Source organism: Bradysia coprophila (genome assembly GCF_014529535.1).
Source record: "Bradysia coprophila strain Holo2 chromosome IV unlocalized genomic scaffold, BU_Bcop_v1 contig_106, whole genome shotgun sequence".
Classification (NCBI taxonomy): Eukaryota; Metazoa; Arthropoda; class Insecta; order Diptera; family Sciaridae; genus Bradysia; species Bradysia coprophila.
This window is the reverse complement of record NW_023503372.1, coordinates 656171-683740: the sequence shown is the minus strand read 5'-3', so window position 1 is coordinate 683740 and position 27570 is coordinate 656171. Positions and strand designations below refer to the sequence as shown.

Below are 27570 nucleotides of genomic sequence, written 5' to 3'. Positions count from 1 at the left end.
TAGCGACGTACGTTTTACTCCTAATATGAGTCTCCTATATAGTCTTCTAAAAGCGTTGAAAAGGTGGCGTATTTCCTGCCTACCTCTTGAAAAAATAAAACTCGTGTGAATTACGGCCCTCGCTTCGCTCTGGCCGCAAAGTTCACACTCGTTCAAACATTTTAGGAACGAAAAAAATTCTTTTTTAGAATACGGATTTCACGCAAAAATTGTCGTATATCCCAGATTACTAGTCCGATTAAATTCCAATGTTCGAGTTTAACCACATGAATTACGCTACTGGTCGAAATTGATTTTTGAAGCCTCTGAGAATTACTAGAGCTATCAGTTTCTCAAGCAAGCAAAAACTCTTTTGGGAAGTACTTCTTAATTGTTAGACCAGAAATCCAGAATTTCACAGATCGTCAAATAAGAAATTTTTCTGGAAATCCGTTGCAAAAATGTCGTGGTATAACAAGTTATGGTTACAATTACTCCAAACTCACTACTCCAATATCATTCTCTGTCAATTAAAACAAAAAATTTGAAAATCGGGTAAAAATTACTCAAGTTATCGCGCGGTAACAAGAGAAAGCGTCTGTGTAGAATATCTCCCATCTCGTTGTTCGAACATTATCCATCTGCAAACTCAGCCTCAAGAGTTTCAATCTTCGTCGATTTAGACAAAATCTTTGAAAATCGGATAGGAATTAGGGAAGTTATAGCGGTAACAAGTAAAAAATTCTCTTGAGAATTACTTCCATCTCATTACTTCAATATTGCCCATCTACGAACTTAACCTCATAATTTTCATTCTCCGTCGGTTAAAACCAAAATTTTGAAAATCGGTAAAGAATTACTCGAGTTATCGAGTCCACAAGAAAAAGCGTCTGTGTAGAATTTCTCCCATCTCGTTGTTCTAACATTATCCATCTGCAAACTTAACCTCAAGAATTTCAATCTTCGTCGAATAACACACAAAATTTGAAAATCGGATAAGAATTAGGGAAGTTATAGCGGTAACAAGGAATAAAATTTTCTTGAGAATTACTTCCATCTCATTACCCCAATATTGCCCATCTACGAACTTAACCTCATGATTTTCATTCTCCTTCGATTAAAACCAAAATTTTGCAAATCGGTAAAGAATTACTCGAGTTATCGAGTCCACAAGTGTACGGACGTTTTCTGTATTTAACGTTTTCCAATGTAGAACATTTTCAAAATATCAAAGTGAACTTAGCGTTACGGACATTTTAAGGGTATTTTCTTTCATAAGACCCTGACTTTCAGTCAAGGGAATTATTGAAATAAAATATGCAAATATGCCCAAAAACATGGTGGCAATATTCACAATGTTTCTCTCTATCACTCTTCCAAGTGATGTGTGTAAAATATACTTATACAGCGATACAAAGCTCATAATATTGTAACGTATATCAGATCAGATATATTGTCATGATTGTTGTAATGGAAGTAAGAGAACTATAACATGCGCTCATATTACAATATTATATCGAAAGAAAAAAAAAGCCTAAACTGAACTAAAATAGAAGATTTCATTCTATACGAACACATTACACAGTCACATAAAGTGAATAAACCAAATATTTGAACTCTTCCACACACCATAATTTGAATAAAGCATTTGTATTATGCATAACATGGTACAAATTGCCATGAACATAACCTTGAAAATACATTAACTATCGCAAACAAACAAACAATTTTTTTTTCTTCTTCTCTTCATTTCATATATTGTAATATTATACCATCACCATCAGCCCGATGATCTATGTATTTACAAGTGACGTGTTCTTCTCTGTGATGTATCGCATTGATCAGCACACACAATTTAAGTTTTTATTAAATTACTTTTCAAAATATTATAATATCCAGAATCATCACCAGCGAGATCACCAGTAAAGAAATCTCGCATTTTATATAGGTACGTTACGGACCGGATTTCAAATGCAATAATTCAAATTTATTACTTTGCTTGTGTATTTCTTTCGTTGTATTTTTGCGGAGTGGATCAGGTATCAAATATCAGGCCGTAAGGAAGTTAGTATTTGTATCGAAGATATACCACCATTAATTTAATTGACTATCGCCTCGATCATGTCATTAACGAGTATCGGAAATGCTTACAGAATTTTTGTGGTAGCTTTTACAAGGGTCCTTTTCGTAGCTTTCAGTTCGCTTGCAGTTGTGACTAAACATAATTCATTTACATAGAATTTGCAGCAACACGTTTGATTTAAATATACAAGAAAAGGAAAGGAAATAGGAGGCTCCAACAAGAGCGAGTCAGTCAAGTTGTAATTTTCACATTTTCTTCCAGGGGTGAAGACACCGTTTTTCATGTGTTCGATAAACGACCTTTCTCCACGAAAGGAAAAATTCAATTTGTAACACAATTTTTCAAAACAAAACCAAAGGTGACAATAGGAGCAAGAAAATTTCTATTTCCTCCCTACAAGACATTTTCATACGCGCGTTGTGTTTTACCTTATTTTATCCCCTCAATATGCCATGAAAAAATTGCGTTTTCTTGACGACTGTTCGAATGACATATCTAGTGTGAAAAGTACAGCACTTTCTCTCCCGTGTAGAGAAAATAGTTCTCATTAGGACTGTCACTTTGTTTACGTTTTCGAAAATGGTATGGCGAATCGATTTGTTTTGTGGAGTTTTTCTGCGAAACACAACATGCACGCATTAAAAACGTTGTGTTCACCTCTGGGAAAAAAAGGAAATTCCAACTCGAACGAAATTACGGCCCTCGCCGCAAACATCGCTCTTATTGAAATTTACTATTTTCTCACCTCTGTAGGCAAAATAAAAATTTCTCTCCCGAACTGCCATCATGCAAGGCGTCAACAAAACTTCACGTTCTCATGGTCTTCTGAGAGGAAAGAAGGTTAATCACATCTCATTATATGAAAACATTTTTCTTCTTTAAATAGTTTCAAAAAAAGCTACTGTCTCACATGGCTATCATAATTTTCAGGGCTTTGCTTCACTATTAACAATTCATTTTCCAATTGTAGAAATTGCATCCAACAAAAGACCGCGAATTTGTTTTTTCCTAAAACGCGCTGGCGTAATTTCTTCGCGAGAACTTTACCCCAATTTTCAAATGCGTTCGTTGTAACTTATAAGTCGACTTATAAACTTATAAATTGTCTGTCAGCATATTTTGTATGGGTGACCTAGTTTTCAATTTATGAATTCTATTACCGTGGAGAAATATCAAGTGACATCGTTAATCACCTGTTATCGATAATGATGACAAAAATAAGCAATACTATTCGGCCGGTTGTCCTCTGTTGTATAACAATGTGTATGTTAAAACAAATGAAGTAAAAGATTTTTTTTCAAACTCTATATATTAAACAAAACTAACGGATTTGTCGATTGACAAGATCATGTCTTTCTTTTGCACCAAGTTTTTTATGCGTTGTAGGGCAGTGATGTGAATCCCCAAGACTGTTGCAAAAGCAGTAGATTGTAATTCTAATACAAATGAAGCAAATTACTTTCAGCATTGCTCCCGCAAAACGTAAAATTATAACTTCAATGTAGTTCCTTTGTTAAATTTTCTCCATTCGTAATTTTTCGACTTATTTAATTAGCCATAACTCTTCCGGAATGAAAAAAACGCCCAACATGTAACCAAAATGAAACAGTAAAACACAAAGAAAATCTTTATTATAATAATCACATAAAAAGAAATTAATAGCCAAAAAATGGAATTGGATAGAACTAATAAAATTACTTTATATCCCATGTATGACCATAAAAATGTTGGTAATTGCGGATTGACATGCAACTTGTTTTTTCCCCATTTGTTCACCTGAAAAGTCTAGCGTCCGTTTTCAGCTAGCTTCTTATTTTCATTACGCAACGAAAAGGATGAATGTTTATTCTAATAGAAAGGACGCACCCATTCAGCCAATTAATTTGTGCAAATATTACTAAGTCCATTTCATTTTCGTGAAACTTTTTCGAGGTTCCAAAAATGCAGTTCAGAATTAGCTATTTCCATATTATGTGCCTGAATGGAAATTTTGCGCAATGGATATAAAAACCGTCAACATAAGGCGAAGAGGAAGCCGAGTTTGAAAACATTATTTGTGCAAAATTCGAGTTTAGGCTCAAGTGAGGATCAAAATTATATGCACAGGGTGGGATCCTTATTTTTACAGACATCAATTTTACAAAATAGTGTGTAAATATGTAATGAAAACTCATTCACACACTACTTTCATGACGCTGCTGTTCATAATAGTTATTGTAGATTTGTTATACAAACAATATAATAGTTATTGAGAAGTGTTTACATTGTAATTTATGCACCTCAGCATCATAATGACAAGCATCATATGACATTAGAAACAGGCAAGAAAGAGGTAATTCCACTTCTTGTTCTTAAAAGCGCTCACCTCTTGGCAATTTTCTAGCCTACATTTCTGCGCAAAAATATTCGTTTTTTGATGATTTCTCTGAACCAAAATCTTTTTTTTTTTAAGTAAAACCATTAAAGCATGCAAAAATGTGTTGCTTTTAAGAGAAAAATTGGTTTGTGGGTGATAACTTATTGTACTTGCAAATGTGTAAATTTATGTGTTTTGCAAAGGTTTCTCCAAGTGGGCTAACTTATCGACCACAAACCTATTTTTCCCTTAAAAGGAACACATTTTTGTATGCTTTAATAGTTTTACTTTCTCAAAAAAAGATTTTGGTTCAGAGAAATCATCAAAAAACGAATATTTTTGCGCACAAATGTAGGCTAGAAAATTGCCAAGGGGTGAGGGCTCTTAAGAGCAATGGACCCTTTGCAAATTTATAGCCTACATTTAGGCAGAAAATATTAATTTTTTGGATGATTTCTCTGAACCAAAATCTTTTTTTTTGAAAAAGTAAAACCATTAAAGCACGTAAAAATTTGTTACTTTGAAAGGAAAAATTGGATAATTTATCCCACTTGGAGAAACCTTTGCAGATTGTGTAAATTTATGTAATCTGCACAGGTTTCTTCAAGTGGGTTAAGTTATGGCTCACAAACCACTTTCCCTTAAAAGTAACACATTTAAAAAAAAGATTTTGGTTCAGAGAAAACGAATATTTTTCCGCCTAAATGTAGGCTACACATTTGCAAAGGGTCCATTGGTCTTAGCCTGTAACGTAAGAATAAGCCGTGCAAAACAATAGTCACTTCCATAACTATAGTGCAAGAAAATTGAGAAAATTAGTGTGAACTTTTCTTATCCGAGGCTGAGCCGAGCCATGCAAAGGATTTACATGGTGCTTTGGGCGTCGGAAAAGGTGCTTAAATATGAAAAGTATAGGTTTCGCCGCATGAAGCAACAAAACATTTCAATAACTGTGAACATGGAGAGTAAGAGCAAATTACATAGCGAAAGTTGCTATTTAGTAGCTATTTATACAACCGAGTGGTAAATGCTTTTTTAGGCACTAAATGTGAATACAAATAATGAAGTAATGGACTTTGCGTCATGCTTTGAAGAGTATTAGATTGAAAACATATTTAATTGTTCACTGGTGTATTGTAGACATTTTTTAGCTTTTTTAGCTGAAGGTGTCTAATACGTAAAACGAGAACCAAATTTAAGTTCTTCAAGCAAAAGTGATCATAGTCGACAACTTCCAAATATAATACTATTTTCTATGAAATGGTTCTTTACAGTGTTTTACAGTTGAATGATACACTGTCAATTTTCAGAACATTATAAAAGGGTTTTCTGAGCTAATACGTCTAAGGAAGTGCTTCAAACTAGAAAACAACCGCATGGAACACGCAGGTGAAATCAATTCAAATAATTTGCGAGTAGGTCAAAAGTCTAAATTTTAATCTATTCGGTTAAAAAAAAACGGTAAAATCTGCAATATTTCTTGGAAAAAACAAAGTAGTTTCAATATCTACCGAAACCTTACCTTCAAAAAAAGTGAAATGAAAATCCCACACCCGTAGCATAGCCACAAGGATATTACAAAATCCATCAACAATACACAAACCTCCACCCTAACACATATTTAATATGTGTTGCGTTCGTTGCGTGTCTAAGCAAAACGGAAACACAAATCTTTTCGAAATATAAATGGAAACGCAACGGTTGATTATAGAGCTTTAAAGCTTATCGCATAACACGAACATGGTTCTACTTTTTTTTCCCTCGAACCGAATGTGCAGAATTATTGTAACATTAGAACAAAGTTGTGGCATAAAAAAAAATATTTTTTTTCCTATTTCAGTTCTTCCACCTTGTGTACATACATATATATCCGCTTCGGCTTGGCCTAAATTTTCGTAAATTAAGAACGGGCGCATTTTTATCGCAACCAAGCCTTTTCTTTTCTTCTTGTCTACATAAAAATTAAACTTAATTTGGTGTTAATACTTAATTAAAATTTTCGTATATTTCTTTTGATTACATTACAAGCGATATTTCGTTACGAAATTAAGCACCCCATTCTTCATTGTATTTTATGTGCATATTTAGTTAGTTCCTAATTTACTGTATTAATTACGGCACACTTTTTAAGCATTTCTTTGTAATTTCATCGAAAAAAATATGGGAGGCACGTTTTCGCAACTTGTGGCGAGACCCGTTCAGACTTGAACATTTTTTAAGTGGCATTCGAATCGGTACAATAACAATGCTAATCTGTTACTTCTTTTGTTTAAAGTGTTAACAAATCTTTTACCACAACAATATTCAAAATAATTTCACTTACAGGTGGCGCCAGCTTGCAAACAATAAATAGCATGAGGTAAACTCGAACGTGGGGTGCTGAAAGTAAAATAAGGTTACCATTATTTTTAAAAACCAACGCAATGATCATACAACTGCAGCTGCAACAGTTGCAGCTGTTTTTAGAGTTTAGACACGGAACTGTTTCTGTATATTGAAACCTAGAGCTGTAAGGACGTATTTTTCCAACTTTTTTTCCCCAGTTCAATATTGATTTATGACCCTACTTGTCATTGAATGGGATTTCTGTTTTTCATGTTATCCCTTGATCTGAAACTGCAATTCAAGTCGACCTGACAATTATCTGAGTCTAAACTGAACTGACCTAAATTTACCTGGAATCTGAAATCAAAAGAAATTCAAATACATCAGGTCAGCTTCAGGTAATCTGAGGTCGGCGTGACCTGTTCTGGGCCTTAAATTCCACATATCTTTGCATCCGAAACTGAATCTAGATTTTCATTTGTTAAACGAAATGTATGTGGGAACAGAAAACAACTCATTGCCATCTATCGTATACGAGTGGAAGAAATGTAACGAGAGTAAATGGTGAGGAAATACACTTGGAACGAACAGAACGAACAAAAAGAATAAAAGGTGGCAAATGTAGAAATTTATCTTGAATTCCCTTTATGCTGATGGTCTTGCGACCTATAACTTAATTACTGTACAACGGTATATAGGACTAAAGAAATGGGTTAGCTTAGCATGGAGTCATGACCTATTTTCAAGAATCAAAATTCCTAAAAAATCTCGAAAATTTTTCAAAATTCATTTTGAGAATTTTCAAGAATTCCAATCCTTAAAAATGGTCCTGCATGTAATCCAATACACCTGGAAACTACTCCATTGAATTGAATCATTCCAGACTGCAAATCGTACTCGCTACGACATATCATTTAAAACCACGTTACGTTACCATCTTTCTAAACAAAATTAAAATGAAGCAGAGTTTCACCTGATCCAATTAATCTTCCAGTCTAATGGGTCCACTTACGAATCACTTCACAGTGCCGCAGTGCACATAAGAACCACACAATTCGCTTTTTCTTTTGTGCAACATTGGAAATTATATCTGTTCGATCTGAACTGTATTTCGGCCTCGATTTCGGCAATTGTTTTCTTTCAAAAATTTAGCAATCTAAAACGTTCGCTGTTTTGTGTTTACGTAAAGGGAAGAGTTAAAGAAATATACTAATTGGTTGGTATAAACCAATCGGTCGGGAATATAGCAGCGCGTGTTTAGTATGAAGCTCCGTAGAAAAAACAGTTGAAATTGGATATGATAAGTCGGTCGTTTTCGTTACACAAATATGTATCTAATGAAAAACAAAGATTGCAAATTTCGATGTGGCAAGTACCTACAGCACATTCGAATATAATATCCATTTCTAGAGTTTATGAGCTCGGTATTTGTTTATTTACAATCAGCCGATGAATTATATAGTTTTGAAAACAAATACCGAGTCACCAAATACGAATCGTGTTGATCAACAAAATAAGAAAATCACAAACTATATACTATGGCGCCAGAATTCATCATTTGGTGGTTTTACTCGGAGTGTATGAGGTGCTGTTTCTGTTGTCGACTTAACGAGCACAATTTGATGGTTAAGGTCTTTTCAGATTAAAATCTTTATTTTCATAATCGTCTCTAAATATTTATTTATCGAAAATTACACTTACGACACTGTGACACTGCCGTTTCTAATTTTAACCAGAGCATTTTAATGTTAATGTTACTAAATTATTATACTTCTGACCTAAACGTAAACAAAGCATAAAATGATATCTTTTGATCGAGTAAGGCATATTACATTGTTGACGATAATTCTACTACTATGTAATAGCCATAGTCTAATTTTAAAGATTTAAATAAAAGATACCTGGCGAAGATGCAAGGTTCTAAGAAAACGGAAATTAATTATCGTTTAATCCCTACGAGACAAGACCTATTTTCAGAATTTTTTCTTTTAGTTTCAATTCGATAATTTTCAAGAACCGATTTCACTAAAATAGTAATCGAAGAAATGTTTATTTACATGTAAATCCTTACGAAATATTTGATAGTGTGAGAATTGGTGGGCAAATTATCACGAAGAATTCGATTTTTTTATTACACATATCTTTTGAATTGAAAAAATTATAAAATATGCGAATTATTACCTTGATTAACTAGATGAAGTTACCAACGTTCAGAGACCGGAAATGTACTCCAAGAAGAGTGATTTATTCACACAATTTTTTCTCGTTTTTATTTCGTCTTAAATTTAGCAAGGATGAGGTTCAGGTCATTTGAGAAACAAAAACTTACCAGACCTAACCAACTTTTCAGGTCAGATGATTTCAAGGTGTGCTTGAAACAATTCAATCGTGCTCGATCCATCCACCTTGTGTCAAACTGAAAGAACGTGACCTTCTGCATGTCAATTATCTCTTCTCCAATACCGATACATGAATTTCCCTGGAGTCAAACAATAACGCCTGGATGGTACGATCTTAAGTGTCAGGTAATTTCACTGTATACAGTGCCACGGAAGGAACTTGTGGGTTACCTGGTTCAGGTAATTTAACTATATTGTTTGACAGATTGACTTGAAACTGCATAACGTAGATAGTCCAATCACATGATCGAACGACTGTGATTGTTGTTAGTTATAAGTTTCACGCATTTCGAGTGGCGGTCTGGCACTTTTTAATACAATGATACAATGTGTATACAAAGTGTCAACGTAATGAACGAGGAGGGAAAAAGGGGGATCCAAGTGGGTCATTCCGCTGTTAGTGATTCAAGGTTCAAGCTCTTCCGGAAAGACCTACTCGAATGTGCAAGGTCATGACAATCGATCGTGAAACGAAATTCATCTGTTATCGACAACGATTAGAAAAATGAATGATTAGCTGAGACCTTACATAGCAAAAAGTATGGGTAAAGTGAACAAGTGAAAGATTTAATTATAACAAAAATCGATCGATGCGATACTTGAACCAATTGAAGTAAAAGATTGGCATTTATAGAAAAGGTTAAATATAAATGGAATGTCACTTCTTCGCCCTTGTGCGATTCCAAATAGAATGCAAACACGTGCCATTATTGAAGATAACATTATCATGAATGAAGATATCATTGTGCTCACCAATTACAAAGTGCAAGTGTTAGTATGACATAGATATTAAAATGGAATTTTCTGTAGCCAAAATAATAAACGATGTCTCTCAACGGATCTCTTCAAATGGATAAAAAGTTTGGGTTGATGGATATTAAGAGTCAATTCGCCAAAACTTCGAACAACTTAAAAACAAGCCATCAGCGATTTTCGGCGGGTACACAGTAATCGATTCAGGTGATCCTCCTGAGTCATTTGCAACAAAAAAAAATCATCGAAATAATTATGTTTTCACGCCAGAAATCATGAAAAAATGTACTGCGCGAGGGTGACCAAAATAGTTTTTGTTGCATATCACCAAGAATACGTAACGCATTTATCTGAAATTATGGTCATTGGTAGAGGTGTTGACGCCGCATAAGCTGGCCTTTAAAACATTTCGAAATTTTTCGTGTATGTGGTGCAGTAGCTATTTTAGGGGAAAAAAATTCCAACTTTTGCAGAGTGTTTTCAAAAAGTTACAACCATAGACTTCGAAGATATGGGTGTCGTTGGGTAGGTAGTGACCTCTACTATCCATGACATCATGAACCTACCGCGGCACGACTTTCGTTGAGCTTCAATTTTGATTGAAGTATACTAACACAAAAATTCTCTATAATTCCACTTTTCTTCGCGTTTATTTCAATTTTTCTGACGTATGTGACAATTTTAAATCAGGGCTGCAGTTACTGGCACCTTACGCTTCGGGAAATTTCGTTTAGGGCCTATAAAATTTGAAACAAAACCAACTGATTCAATTGTGTCATATGTTCCTCGGGTATCTCCAGACTTCCTAGCATGACCAGTGCGGCACTGTATCAAGTGTTTACTAGCATATTAGAATCATATTTTGTACTTTAGCCACTTACCGGAAGGATTTGGAAAATTTTCACAAATGTACGAATACGAAAAATTCGACATATTTCCAAGTTTCGGCGAATTAACTCTTAAGGTGCTAGTAAAAACGGAAGCTAGTATTTTGAACGAGAGGTTTGGAATAAAGTTTTGTATTAGAAATCAATTGGAACATGTTCTTTATTAAGTTTTCCTTCATCAACGATCTGTAGAAAAAAATATGATCAAAGGAAGTAATAGATTCGATTAATATTTTCTGATGAAATTAATGCTATTTTTAAGTATCAAAATCTAAGATTTAAATCTTTATATTTTTCAAATAATATCAATTCTCTCAATGGTTTTATAAGTTAGAAACTTTATTATCACTGCAAACTTTATCACTTCTGCAAACAGAACAAACAAAATAATGAAGATTTGCAATTGAACGTTATCTAGTAGTCAAAATATGAGTGGACACACGCGAAAAGTTTAGCTAAATGATGATAATATAGAATGGGGGATTTCAATGCTCTGTCAGAGAGACTGTCATTGGTGCTGAATAATCTGTGTTTTTTTCATTTTACACTTCAATTCCTTAATGAAAAATAATACATTATCCTTATATGACCGGCTATCTGTTTTCGACAGCAATGAACTCTAGTTAATGTTCTGAACCTTAAGCTAACTAGTCTTCCTTAGTAGTACTATCTTACTATCTTAATCATTGTTTATTTACTGCTTGGCGTCTGTGAAAGGTCAAAATTGTTAAGAATATTATGGTAACACTGTGGAGGAACTGATAAATTTTGTGCATTTATTGTGATTGAATCAGAAATTTTAATGTCTGTAAAAATACATTTTCGATGTCGATTGTCGACCCGAGGCGAAGCCGAGGTCGACAAGACGTCGTGTGCGAAAAAATACCGGCATACCTACCGTGGTAGATACAACGTTTTTCGCAATTTCGGGCCATAATCACCTTTCCAATGCAAAACATGTCCTACATTTTGTACCAAAATTCTTGTTTATACCGAAATTCATTTAAACGATCAAGAAGGCTGCATTATAATACACATTGCAATGTGATGTAAAGAGACGCGTTGAATGAAATCGAGTAGTCAATGCTTAGTATATACGCTTCAACAATACGTTCGGTATATCTGTGTGACTCTCTGTGTGTTTGGTTTCGGGGGTTCGATTTCTGGTCAATGCAAGATTTTTATTTATAAAAATTTAGCCTTCGTTGAAGGTAATAGGTCCTCTAGCGTGCGAAAAAAAAGTTGATATCGCACTGCGTGCGAAAAAAAAGTTCATATTGCACTGCGTGCGAAAAAAGGTTCATGTTCCACTGTGGTCTGGGAATACAGTGAAATAAATACCTTCAAAACGACATTAAATGGATGCATGGAAAGGTGATGATTATGGACCGGAGTTGCGAAAAGTAAGTTTTCTTTGCCCGTATTAAGAAAAACGTTGCGCATTGTCAATCAAGGCCGATACATCTCGTGCCTAAAAATGCATTTATAACTCAGCAGCATAATGCAGTCTGAAACACTTTTGAAATGTTATTTTTTCACCACACGTCCCAAATTTTATTTACGAGCGGAGCGAGTGCTTCAAAAATCAACATGGTCAAACTTAATTCACAAGATACTATGCTCGTATGCCCTCAAGTTGACTAAAATTAAATTTTTAATTGAGTTTATCAAGTCTCTTAAACATTTTTATATTAAAATTAATGAAGCGATAGAAGGGGCAAACTTGTCGTTTATCAGATTTTTTGTCTGCTTCTTCCCTCACCGAACCTTTCGCAATCACATTTGTCTCGTCTGATTACTATTTAAATGAATAATTCAAATGCGGAAATATCTCGCATTTTTTTCGTTCATTTTCGTCATAAATACTTTTTCACTTACAAAAAAAGTGACCCTGCAAATAATTTATGAACTTGTTCTAGTCAAAGCTCATCTGAATCGAAGCTGAAAAAAAGTTGAATAACGAAAAAAAAACCTTACGGTATGTTGGTATTACATCTGAAAAATATACATAATAAATAGCGATACTTAAATGACGCATCATCATCATTTGTGAGCCCTTCAAAATATAGTGTTTTTTCTCGTCTCTACATACATTCTACGATAAAATAAAAAACATACCAGCAAAGCCTACACACTGAAATAACACTAAATAGTAAGAAAAAAATGCCACATTCAAATTGTACACACAAAAATGAAGCCTTGACAAACTTTATTTTTCCGTCTGCTGTATGACAATAATATCATTTTTGTTAATTTTGATATTTAATCATTTTTATGTGAACTTGAAATTATTTTGATAAAAGACAATATGCGCACGACAATGTCAGTGTATTCCACACAATGTGTGTTGTAGTATATAGTTGTATTTTTACAACGCGTTTTTTTTTATTTCAGTCGAACACTTTTTTTTGTTTTGTATATAGAGGTATATATCATACGCACATTTTTACAAATGTTCAATAAAAACCAAGGAAAAACTATTTTGATTCCACACCATAATATACACGGTTCGATCGAATAAATTATGGACGTGGCTGCACAAACAAAAAAAATGTTGAATATTTGGCCACACGTCGACGTCATCAGTAAATTTATTTTATTTTTATTCGGAGCGTTAGATTCGATACCATACGCTACATACAACATACAATATGGTGTGCACACACAATTTATCCAAATAAATTAACAAAAAAAATTTATTATGTTTCAGAAATAGGGCCATGAAGTGTGCGTATAGATATATATATACCAATGTAAGCGAAAAATAGGTCAGTCAAAAATTATAGATGCAAATGGTCGATTCCGTCATTTGATGTTTTTATTTAATTTTTTTTTTCTCTATTCAAAAACATGCGTATCATCAGCGTTTTGTGTATCAAGAGTCACATCGTCGAAGAAAGAGTCTGTTTGAATTAGCCCTACTTAAGTGTGTTAAATTTCATGTTATGCGACACATATAGAATACAGTATACGTAACAAAAACGCATAAATTGCATTGCATCATCACCCAGAAAGTCGCGATAATTTATTGTTTGTAGGAATGATAATTGTATGGTTTTGGGAGTGAGATTTCTTTTTAGAATTTTAAAAGGAGGATGTAACGTTGTGCGGTTGCACAATTTTTTTTCTTCTAAGATGAAACGAATTTTGATTTTATAATATTTTGTTGAATGGATGCCACTGCATTTTCTTGTTTATTTTTTTTCTCTTAATTTTTCTGTCTTTAGTAGACATTTAGTGAGAGGCTAATTTGAACCGAACGACTTAAAAGATAAATTTCGCTTCTTGTGAAACCATAATTCACTTTACGGATTTTTTTGGTGACAAATAAATTAATTTGTTCATTGGGAAATGTTATTTTGAATTAATAATTGATTGAGATGAAAAATAGGTTATGGAGGGAAGAGTGCATTTTTGGCATAATAACTCTTCAAATATAAAAGCGTATTTTGCTGATCGTTTAATGATTTTAATTCTTAAATAGAAATAATTTGATTCCTACTCTACTCCTTTTTGTTACGAAGTATGTCGACATGGTATAAGAGGGTATGTTAATACCAATGAAGTAAAGGATTTAAATTAGACGACCGCGACGCTTTAACCTTTAACTTGTAGCTACAATATTACAAATAATATTGTTTTACTTTATTCAATCTAAGTACTTTCAACGATACAAAATCTTTTACTTCGTTTGTTAAACAAAAAATGTTGCTATTTAAGAAAGCAATATCCAGAGATCAACGCTTCTTTTTGTCATTGGTGTCATTGACAGATGAAATTCTTATCAGATAAAATGCCTCCGATACCATAATATGGTTCGACCAAAAAAAAATGCCTGATTTTTATGGTCAGTAGCTTTCATTAAATACATTTAAAGCTGGTTTTAGCGGTGTAATGCCGCAGATATATACGAATAACCTTGACCTCTAAAACAGACCCTATCTTTGTACCTACTGTCGACCGATTTTGCTTATCATCGAACTTTGACTAGCATTTGTCATTACAAAACCATGGCACCTCCAGGCAACATCAAAAGGTCTATCCTTACTCATGGATTTCAACTCGACGTGTAGTAATCACATAAGACCCTTGTGCTTAGACCCGTACTAATGAGTACGCTTACAAAATATAGATGTCTCGGGGTCGACATCAGACGCTTTCATTGACAAAAATCGATCTCGGTGAAATTACATAAGGAAATATTTACAGGACCTAGATTTCTTAAATTTAGTTTAAAGTAACATTGATTTCGTTCACACAAAACATTCTATTCAAAATGGCAATTTTTCGAACATGCCTGTGACTTGTAAAACTTTGATAAAGACCGGCAGATAAACGTTTCTTTTTTTAAAGCGAAGTAAATTTTTAGATTTAAAATGGAGGAGTTGCAAATTTCTTGGACTATAAATCGTAGCTGATTAAATGGACTAAATTAAGGATTTGGAGTTGGAGCACCCCTCGTTTCCAATATATGTCTTGTGTATTTGAGTTGGCTGGTGCCCATTTTAGCCTATAACCTAAATCACTTTTGACCTAGTTCTTCTCAGAAATTATGTTTCAACAATGACGGTCAACGACGAACATACTTGTGAAACAATGCTATCAATACGAAGAGTTTCACTTTTCCAAAACAACTTGTAAATAGAATCAAATTTCGAGCGTCGATTAGTAAATTATAAATTAAAACAAATTATCATTGCGTCATAGCATATAGACAACCAACATTGGATGCGATAAATATTTACTTAAATTCTATGCCTATGATGTTATTGTTAATGGTATCGAGGTGTATGGTCTATATTTGCTATTACTTCCAACATATTTCTCTGACTGTTCGAATCGGTTTTCATGGGAGTTTTCAATTAATTTGTTCGTTTTCATAATCCTCAGGCCCCAAGCGGTCTATTTTCGGTGGTTTTCTCCAGCTAGCCATTTTATGAATTTATTTTCAGATTTAGATATCGTGAATGTCTGTCTTAAATTGAACTTTTTCGGATGGCAAAATTATTATTAAATTAATCTACTACTTCAAACTAATTTTTAGAAATTCTTTTACTTCATTTGTTTTGGAATATCTTTTGCTATATAAAGAGAACTCAAATAAGGAAGGTCACTGCCTGTTTTTTGCCTTTGTCGATGACAAATGAAGGGCTACTCCTAAAACATTGGCTCTTTAATATTATGAAACAAAAATGTTTAAAATGGAAAAAAGTTGAAGTCCAATAAGGGAAAGTAATTGTATTGATTTTAGTGATATAAATTTAGCTTAGTACCTCAATAACCCAAATTATTCGCCAGTCAGAAACATTTTTCAGAATAGAGGAAGCTCCGGCACCACAAAATCTTTTAGAAAATTTTCTAGAGTACCCAAAACACTGAGTCGAACCAACAAAAATCAATTCACCTGAGAACTTATGTACACATGGGAAATACCACACTCATGATGGTATGGTATTAAACTTTAATAATTAAAGACTGCAAGCTATCGCAATTCATTAGTAATGTGCAATGATCGAGTTTGTCAATTCACTTTGATCTAATTTAAACAGAATAAAATCCGAGATAAAATCTAGTATTTCATTAATTTTAATTACATTTTCATATATAAGGCAAGATAAGCAAAAGCTCATTGCTCATTTTTGTCGTCGATATCGATAACAGATGACTTGGATTAATAAAATAATTAACTCGTTCTTGTATTTTTCTCTATTTTGAATCCACTCCTTGAAATGATGTTATAGACTTGTTGAGGAATACTCGCGATTTTAAAATATCAAAAATTATTCACTTTCTCCACATGCCGTTGAATGAAGTTGTGACCAAATATTAATGTCATTGATATATGTTTGGATATTATCAATTTGCTCGCCCTGAACAAGGTTTTTCAATTTTTTTAAAAATATTTTGAACAACACCATTCGATGTGACAGCTATTGTAGATTACCGAATTACCCGCTGCAGATGAGATTTTAAACTCTTTCTGGCAGTGCAAGAGGAGCGCACTACGGTTCGACGATCATAAACTTTTTTTAAGAAAATTAGTGATGTCTCCTCCACCCGCTTCCCTTGCACTTATAGGTGCCCTGATTCCTAGTGTACCGAATGGTACGTTTGAATTTTTTTTTCTTAATGGCTCGGAGTTGATTTATAATATCCAGAAATATCAAAAATGCATTCAAATTTTATTAGCTCCATTCAACGAAACTGTGATCAAACAAAAAGGCAAAATGCACCGAAAATATTGATTATAGACGAGTGTCTCTATACATTGTACTGTACGCCAAAAACAATGGTTAACAATGACTAATAACATTATCTTCCATGTCCACAAATTACTGAAGAATCCAGCCAATTAATTCATAAGAACAATAGCTATACATACACACGACACCATGTGCATCTTAATAAATGGATGGAAACGGCTTATCGCATGGTTAAAATCTAATTTTGATTTAATAATAGAAAATCGTCGATCCAAATAAGATTTTTCGTGCGAGGTATGCTTTGTACCGAGAATAATATATATAAAAGTTAACCGAATTGTTGTAATTATGCACTTCCAAATTAAAAGTTACAAAAATTTTCGTAAAAAGAAATAAAATAAAAAAAAATATTCTAAAAATCGTGATGTCGTTGAACTAGAATCGGTTTATAAAATGCGAGTCGGTCGGTTGTTGTTGTTGTTCATTTTTTTTTACCTGTGTGCACAAAATGTATTGTGTTTTAATTCGAAAAACGTAGCCGAACGTTGATTTACATTAATAAAATTACGCTCATTTTCTGGTTTCAATTTTAAAAATAAAGAAAAATGCTATTTAACCGGGCCTTAGATGCGATTTATATACATATAAAGTAAAGCAAAGTATAATTACACAATAGAATATTTTCGGGAAACAACAACAACAACAGCATCAGAGGAAGTAAACATTCACATGTAATAATGTTAACGAATTGAGTAAAAATGCTGTTATGCTGTACGTACATTTTTGTACATTTTCTAATGCTTTTTTTGTGTGTGGAATTATAAGCACGAGTGTAATGGCATCGAGAAGCATCGACCGTTCAAGAGATGCACTCGACCTAAACCTATAATATCGCATCATCAGAAAACCATTCATGAGAAAGTTGAAATAACCAAAATAAAATAGAAATAAAAGGGGGACCATCGCGTACATTCTTACATTTACGTGTTAGATCGGTCGAACGAAAAATATACATCTTCATTGGCCCAAACAATAGAAAAAGATTTTTATTTTCTTCCATTCCAATTCCATCGGCATTGTTATTATGATGATGGTGAAAATTGACTTTTCGGATTATAAATTGATGCAATTCTAACTTCTCTTTTTATGCCGACTATTTTGAATAATAAAAACATTAAAAATAACATTAAATGTGTGTTGTATATACTACGCTTGTAACAATGAGTCTAACATTTCAAATATATTATATCCCGTCTATGGGTTTACGATTTAATTTATGACGGACGTTGAGAATGTACGAGCACTCATTTATACCAAACGCTTATAGAAAATAAGAAAATTATTTTTAATTAATCGAAATTGCAGATTACAATAAGATGGTCGGTTTCGTAGTGAAATGGATTTTACGATATGCATATTAGTCAGTTCCACTGTGAAAGAATTCACCATTTTCCCCAATTTACGTACAATAAAAATAGAAAACAAAAATTCTGAGAATCAAGATACGTTTGATCATGTTTTTGTATTGATTGATCGTTTTGGATACTTTCGGAGTAAGGGTCAGTTGCTGACAGGTTTCAGTTCAAAATTAATAAATGAGGTTCAGGTCAGATCAAATGAAGGTAACCTTACCTCAGGCGCTTATCAACTTGATCTGATTTCCAGCCTTGTTTCGGAGTTAGAATTGATAATATGCAACCAGAGAAACATTCATTCTACAAATAAATGATCTGTCAGTGAAGCACTAATATTACAAGAACTAGAGGAGTAGTGCAGGGGAATAGTGAAAAAAAGCCCGATTGGGCCTTTTGGTTTTATCTTTTGAAATTTAAGTAAAACAGTAAGATTTTGTGTGCATTTACTAAATGTCCGATGCGCCCTCAGTTAGCCATCACAGCCCTGGTATAATAAGACAGAGGATCCGTCTACATACGATGCCTATATAGTCCATCCAGAAACTCGTATTGCTAAATTTCCCTGCAAATTTCGTTGAGAATCACATATTGGTTTAAATATATCAATAAAAACATGCCCGAACTGAGAATGCTGGTGAAAATGTGATTTTATGTGTCAATTTTCGTGGAATATTGAGTTTTCTCGGACTGAGGTTACAAAAAGAAGGCGAGTCCAAAATTATCTTCAAAATATTAATAATTTCTCTGAACCAAAATCTTTTTTTGAAAAAGTAAAACCATTAAAGCATGCAAAAATGTGTTACTTTTAAGGGAAAAATTGGTTTGTGGTCGATAACTTAACCCACTTGGAGAAATCTTTTCAAAACACATAAATTTACACATTTGCAAAGATTTGTCCAAGTGAAATAAGTTATCATCCACAAACCAATTTTTCTCTTAAAAGTAACACATTGCAGCATGCTTTAATGGTTTTACTTTTTCAAAAAAAGATTTTGGTTCAGAGAAATCATCAAAAAACGAATATTTTTGCGCACAAATGTAGGCAAACCCCTTAGAAACAGATAGTCATCTGATGTTGACAAGATAAAAGTAAACGATGAATCCTACCGGTGTTTCTTTTATATAGTGAAATAAATAGTTTAACTAAAGATGAAGTACAAGATTTAATATCAAACAAAGTCATAGATTTATGAGGCAATTCACCAAAACTTCAAACAGCTTATATGGAATCGGAATTCAAGCCGACGACGATCCGATCGATGTATGGCTCAAATCAAAGCACCTCAAAGTAATCGAAGTATGCGAATATTTCCATACCTTTTTTTTTCATAATGTCATTGCAAAATTACCATTAGGGCTGCTAACGGTATTATTGGTATCAAAAAACTACTCTATTTGACGTGTAAAAACCTCTATTACCTGCTAGGTGCTTTGCTCAAATGAATCGTCGTTCAATTCTGAGAATATCATGCAACAACTTTTTTCCCGACAAAATTTTGTTGGGCTGTCATGGCCCTTAGAATATTTTTCTCCTAAGTGGTCGCGAAAATCGTTTTTTATCAATTACTCAAACATCCCTAGTAAAAATAAAAGTCTCAAAGGTTCGAAAGGAGAAATGATTTGAGACCGTGAGACGTCTCTTTTCGAACTTTTGAGACTTTTATTTTTACTCGGGATGCGAAACGTGAATAATGTCAAATTGTGCACGTTTATGAAGGTCAATGAGCTGAATATTATTGACCAACAAACGCCGATGTTCGGCCCACCCAGTCGCCGCAACAAGTTAAAAACCTCGAAAAAACAAAAAATTTTGAAAGGCTCTGGGCGGCTGGGAAAGTTAGTAGCAAGAAGTTTTGTAGCTTACTTCAAGCTCTATCCATTGACACCCCATCCGACAATATCCACCGTCCCAATTAGGAGTGGAGTTGATTTTTCACATTGTAACCCATCAAATTTTGGAAAATCATCGAACTTTAAAGTTCCCCAAATAACGTTTTTTCGAGCGAATTTTATTATTTATAGGTTGACGAGATAATAGTTAGTAAAACTAACTTGATACAGCCAGAAGTTGTCTTATAGAATTTTTTTTTGTAGATGACAGACTGACTGACTGTTGGAAAAGCGAGTAGTTTAACAAAATTTTCATAAACTGCTCATTGTTCTCAGAGCTGGTCAAACTGCTACAACCAAGTCTATTTTCTGTTGAAAGCTAACACATTCGGGGTCGTTATTGCGTTTGTACATTTCTGAAAAAGGATTCTGGTGGAAAGATATCATCAAAAGTAAACAAAAATCCAGTATTTAAAAAACGCCCAAATGTATGCTTTTCAGCAAAGCACCAATGCCTTCTAATAAATGTAGTTGAGATAACCAGAGAGGGTATTGATCACATGTATAATTATCAAATCTGTCATTTACTTTTTAGACGCTGCATTTTCAACAGATAGAAAGAAAATCTATTACTTCATTGATTTTAACCGAAATATTGCTATATAATAACGCATTCGTCAGAGCAAATCGTCAATTCTTTTGTGGTCGGGTTGTAGATATCGATTACAGATGTTGGTAATTCACTAATCTATTTGAAACAACTGCATTTATGTCGACGCAGTACCTGATTCCGAAGAATCTTTGCGTAATGCATGATTATTTATATCGAAAATAATAAAATATTAGATTTCGATGCTGGAGCTTATGTTGAAAATACTATCATTTGGTATCATCAGAATCCGTAACAGTCCAATAATAGTATTTTTTAAGTACAAGGAAAGATTAGATTACAATGTTTAAAATTAAAACATATGCACTATCCCCCACTTGATATATTCGGTTTGATTAGTACGTATAGTGCTTCGTGGTTTAAAGAAATTATCGTGGAATCGAGGGACTTTGGAATACATTTAAACAAATTATAAAAAAAACACCTGCCACCCTAACCTATTTGATAAATAGCATCAAACCAATTCTAATGCATGAATCAGTCGGTTCATATGAATCATAGGAACCACAATAATATGAACTTCAATCTACATGTTTTCAAAATTTTTTGTTTTTGTTTATAAAGTAGAACTCTCATTACAACCACCGTTGCGTATTTCTCGAACGAAAATATTTGTGAGTTTTAAGCGAGTTTAGCGAGTCTTCATAAATCGATTTTCAAGTGTGATGACCTGATAAGATCTGTGAATAATATTCTAATTTTAAGAGTGTACTGCTGGTAATACCTTCTATTTGTAAAACATAAAAGTCAGCTAACCAGAAACACACTTTTTTAACGAAGTGCAAATCAAAATCAATCGAAAGGTAAGTAAATTTCTACTTACCTCTACCATGTTCATATATACGTTATATGCAAATTCACAATTATTTTTTTTTAAATGTCTTCCACCAACAAAAGTTCATCGACATCACGAAAATATTAATTATTTGCACCTCCACCACCATCGAATATATCTGTTACAACTGTTGTACTTACTCCTACACTTGAAACACCTGATCAGATTGGTTGTAAAGATCAATTTTGTGTAATGGTATTATTCGGTTGATGATGAATTATTTAAGAAACTGGATTTTTTTCTTTATCTTCAAATATTCGAATTTATTATTTGCTTTTTGCTAAATTTCAACGATCAATCTAGTTGAATGACTTGTCGGTAATGCTTTGAGCATAATCAAATTGAAATTTTGCTTAGATTTCTTAGGTCTGGATGCTGGGATGATGTTTCCAGAAAAAGAAATTTTTTGAAAATTTAATAGATCATCTTCAAGTTACAGTGCTTTCAGACGTAGCCTCACTTAAGTTTCATTAATAGTGTATTCCTTCCGAGGTTCCAAGTTGTGTATTTGATAAGTGGGGTGTCATTTATATAAAAAAAATTTAACGTGGATGGCATTTCCTAACAGGGATGACATTTCAAACGTCGTTGAAGAAAGTCTATAGAAACTTGAGAACTTTACTAAATTTTAAAGAAATTTTCGTCGGATAAGGATGTTTCTCCGAAGGATGTTTCCTTGAAGTTCAATAAATGTGAAAAGGAGTCTTGTTTTGGTTTCTGTGTACGGAAATTCGGTTCTTGCAATTTGCGCCCTGAGCTTTTCGTCTCAGGTTAAGCAAAATTGATGTGTACGATATTATATGTACTTAACACTTCACAGACAGGAAGCGTATCAAAACCTAAAATTTTTACATTCTTTCCAATGTTTCAATATATTATCATACAATCTATTACCTCACTTGTTTTATTGTACATTTTATTGCATATTATATCATTCATTTTGCAGAGTACATTTGCATCATGTCTTAAAAAAATATTGAAAACAAGTGAACTAAACCTGGATTCTGCAATGGAAGTTATGCCAGGATTCCCAAAAAGATTCGGCCGTGTACTGTTAATCTCTAAAATATTTAAATCAATGTTCATATTTTGATCTGCATAATGCTTCAATAGAAGATAGAACAAGAAACTTAGCTTATCTTTGAGACAAATCTAAAAATTCAAGCATCCAAGAATTGATAAATGAACGAAACGAAATACACACCTTTACGCACCACTAACCTTTCTCAGATATATTTTTAAATGAAAAATTAATAAATAAATTTTGCACAAATTCAACAATCGTGTCTTCAAAATCATATATACAAATGAACACAATTTGTTATGCGAAATTCATTAACATACATAATCAAATTCTCGGTCATAAAAATAATTCAAGCTTTTTTATGTCGACTGCGTGGTGTGATATGCTGATGCCTCTGTTGTGTGCTGTGGGTTGGACAACGGCAGTCACAGAGAACGGACGTGTTTATGCGTTGCTCTCTAAAAGTGTTTCTTTTGTGTGGCTGTGTGTGAATTCATTTTCGATTTTGTCTAATTTCTGTGCCAACTTTTACGGCTTTGGTGTTTTTATTTTGCTGTAATGTTTAAATGGTGAAATTATTTTAAAGGTTTTATTAACGAAGTCAAAGTGTTGTTCTCGTAGGTCATTTTCTCTTTGATCAATAAAGTCGTTCTCGCCTCATTGTGCGATATCAACAATTGTGTTATTTCCTTTGTTATTTAACATGTGCTTCGTGGCGTCGGTTTACGGATTAACAATCGACTCTACCAGAAGCTAATGCTAAATTACGTGCTCGATTAATGTACGAAAATGACACATTGCCGTATGGCATCTGGCAGTCAATTTTAGTGCAGGTAAGGTACAAACGCTTCGGGTTCTCATTTGACACCCCAAAACCACATAGCAAATTTTTACAAATTTGCTGTGGTACAATCCCAAGATACAGAAACTATCTTGTACTCCAAAATGACCGCGAGGTTTAACAGATCTATTGATTGATACGTTGTATGGATGTCAAGGGATATGACGAAATACGAATCATTCAGACGCTACAACCTGCAACGCCAGAACGAGTTCAGTCACATGGTGGCATGGCGATTTATACGAAGAGGCAACTCATGGCCTATGGTGATTAGACACTTGCTATTACCTAAAACTAATAGCCGTAACCGTAACAAAGTCGGAAATATCAAAAAACCCAACATTCGCTTTCTCCATAAAAGAAACCATATCGACATAATGTCAATAGTAGAAAGAGCTACAACATGACAATGTTGATAGCGCCATCTTTGGGAAAATGTACAGGTCAATTAGTGATGGTTGTGGTATTCGCATACCACCCACGGCTTGGAGAATTCACAACGTATGGGACGTTAACACACGGTCGATTTGTGAACAATCTAAGTCGGGAGAGATATGATGTAAAATCACAGTCCATATGATCAAGAGACTTGTACAATAGCACAACAGGCCCATCTGAGGCTTAGGTGCTGGGCTTACACCCTCCCATCTAATCTAATCTAATCTAATCTGTGTGCTGTGTGTATATATATTTAAGCTATTATAACAACAAAAAAAAGTTAAACAATTCTTGTGTAAAAATGGCATGGGCCTGTTGTTGGACAATCATTACAAAGATGATTAGTAAGTTATATACCTGAGATCATAGGATATACATGACCATCAATTTATATACATACAGACTTTTAACAAAGTTAAATTACTACATTTGTGTGTTCCATTTGAATTTTTTCGATTTTACGATTCTGTGCGTGTTGTATATAGTTTCAGATGCGTTACGCAATTTTTTGCTTGTTCAACTGGTTTTTTTTGTTCACTGATACGAAAAAGAAGAAAAAAATCATTGCCAGGCAGAAGGTGAAGATTAATTTAAACAGACAATGTTAATGATTATAGGGCTGGCTTTGATGTTCATATATGAGAGATGGATGGCATGAATTGCTATTATGCAAAGAGACAGAAAAAAGAAGTAACGAAAACGGGCCCATAGCACCGAAAATTCAGGTTTTCTATGATACTTATCGCAAACTCAATTAGAATTTAGTAAAGGTCTTGTTTGTTTGCCATCAATTTCAAATTTGACGTTAAATTTACCTCAGAACGTTTTTTTTTTAAATGAAAATGTTTAGGTCAAGATTTGTAATTTTCTAACGAAAATGTTCTTGGTCAAGATAATCTGATCCAAGGAATCGACTTACACTGATAAAAAAGATTTTGGCGGTGTACTTCGGATATGTATGATATACTTCTGTTATGCATAGTATGCGTCGGGTATGTATGGCAAACCTGTCGTATGTAAGTTTACGTACGATATGTGTGCCATACATCTCACGCGTGTAGTCGACGTAGGACATGTGTAAAATTTTGGTATGTGTAACTTCATCGCAAAATTACCTCATACGCCCAACACGTTTGAGAAAAGCACACGTTTAGGATGTTTGTATACGCATGGTAAGTATGATGTCAAAAGATCGTACTTGTTGTGCGTTAACATTCGTACACTGTGCATTTTATATTAATAGCAACTATGTCAAGTCCTTTACGTACATGAGATGAATGTATCTGTATCGGGATTTTAGGATTATACAGAAATATTAAATTCAGTCATTTAAATTTCAAAACGTTTTATTCCCTGAGTTCCAATCTCATACTGTTGAAATATCGAAATATTACGCAAAAAGAAGAAGAAGGAATTACGATTACGATTCTCGATATTAGGTCATTGTCATATACCATAGTTCTAATTAGAATAAAAAAAAATATTTTCAAAGTTTCATATGTGTGTCATGTAAGTAAACGTATAGCATGTATAAGTACTTTGTGTGCAAACGTGCTCCACGTTTACCTACTTCTACCAACGCTTCACAATACAACTATCAATGTAGTATGTCTTAATTGCAACATTGGTTGAAGCGCCGCTTTGAGATCAAGAGGTCCCCAGTTCAAACCCAGCACCAAACATGGAGAAAATTTTTATCTAAGAAAAAGTTACAATATAAATGAATAAAAACACGAAAAATAAAAAAATTAAAATTAAAAAGAACGAAATTTGACGAAATAATGTACATCAAAATTTCATTTTATTTCGGATACCAGAGCAAACGTACTGGACGTTTACTGACGCAGTGCACGTGTACTAAACGTTCCCGAAGTTCGATCCAAAAATAGCTGTCTGCCAGCCAATTTACACGTCCACTACGTACAGTACACGTCCAGCGCGTTAACTTTTCTATCAGTGTAGTAAATTTTATGAAAACTGTGTTCCACATGTCCACGATCATAGCACTGTTCCTAGCATTAATACTCGTATTTCAGGCGTCGAAAAACTTCCAAATTCGTATACATGTAAGCTTTCATATATTGTGTGCTTTTAACTCACACCAAGAAAGCATAACTTCTGTCTTGACGAACGAAATGCTGACATACCATCATCAACCAAACATTTTCTACGTCATTACTAGTTGCAGTGCTTTGCCACGACACCCATCTCGACAAAATTATTTATCTCAAATCAAAAAAGGAAACGACTCGACATATTCAATTCATATTCGAACGATTTTACACAGGATAAAATACGGTCAGGAAGTTAGCGATATGAGCAGATATGAAAGATTTTTGTTGTTCTGCAGACATATGAGCTGAGAAGTACAAAATTCGGCAAGATGTGAGACGCCGTGCTTTGCGTTTTTTTTACATAATTACAGCGGTGACTCGGTGAACTTTACCTTTAGTGAGAAGAAACGTCTCCGTTTCCTTTTACATATTTCCTACCTATTATCTTTCGCTCTTGTAACTTAAGTAGCTGAACTTGTGACATGTGGTTACACACCACGTAAGTTTGTTATGGGAAACAGATTATTTGATGAGATAAGATTTCGTTTCGAAATGAATCCAGTTTGCTTTAAGCGGTTTCGTATTTGTAGAACACTTACATAATATTCATAAGTTCTAGTTAAAATTGGTTCAACTAGAAACTAGAACTGACACGTAGAAAAAAATGTACTGAGGGAATTGTAATTGTGACTTTTGCGTATAGAAGTAGTACGTTTAAGAATGCGGTAGATGTTTCAATGAAGAAAAAAGATTTCACATCAGAATAGCTTTCACACCCATCCGATCATAATTAAAATTATTTACCGAATTTTGGCGAAACGTGATACAGGAGTTTGGTTGCTACACTGTAAAGTATAAACAGGCAATAATTGGAGTTGAGAAAACCTAATTTTATCTTTTCCCATATTTATTCAGTTACAGTGAACAACATCTCAAATGTCTCACTGTCAAATTTTTCTGAGAATTTTATTGTGTCATTGCAAATTCACAATGACATTCTCTGAAAAAAATGACAGTGAGACATTTGAGATGTCGTTCACTGTAGTTCATTTTGATACTAAACTAAGTCAAGTCAAGAAAATGAATTTCGGCGATACCATTTATTGCATCTGTTACTTCTTTTGGTCCGAAGTATTTTCAAAAAGATTAAACTGAAGCGAAATCCTTTACTTCATATGTTTAACAACACACTTTTATGTTTAAGACCACGATACACTGAACTCAACACTAAATTTGTTCGTCGTTGTTTATAACAAATGACTTCCAAAAAGTTTTTCAGATTCTAGCTAGTATAAACGTTAAATTTTTAAAAAGGCATAATTAAGTTGGGCAAAATTTTAATCAATGCAAAGCATGACTCTAAGCAAAACATTGTTTTACTGTATGCCTCCAAAATGAACAGACTTTTTAATAAGTTCGCCCACAAGCCGCTCATGAAAAAGTCCAAAAATTACGAAATCCTTAATTTTACCGGTCAG

General features: G+C 33.6%; 1 long non-coding RNA gene across 1 annotated transcript; it reads right to left on the bottom strand.

Moving 5' to 3' along the window:
- Window positions 1–467: 467 nt before the first annotated feature.
- On the bottom strand, window positions 468–20284 carry LOC119070952. The gene is made up of 4 exons (XR_005086574.1): window positions 20085–20284; window positions 10966–10968; window positions 3809–3814; window positions 468–480 (listed from the first exon to the last, which is right to left on the bottom strand). It is a non-coding gene; the product is annotated as an uncharacterized LOC119070952 (long non-coding RNA).
- Between the last annotated feature and the right edge of the window lie 7286 nt (window positions 20285–27570).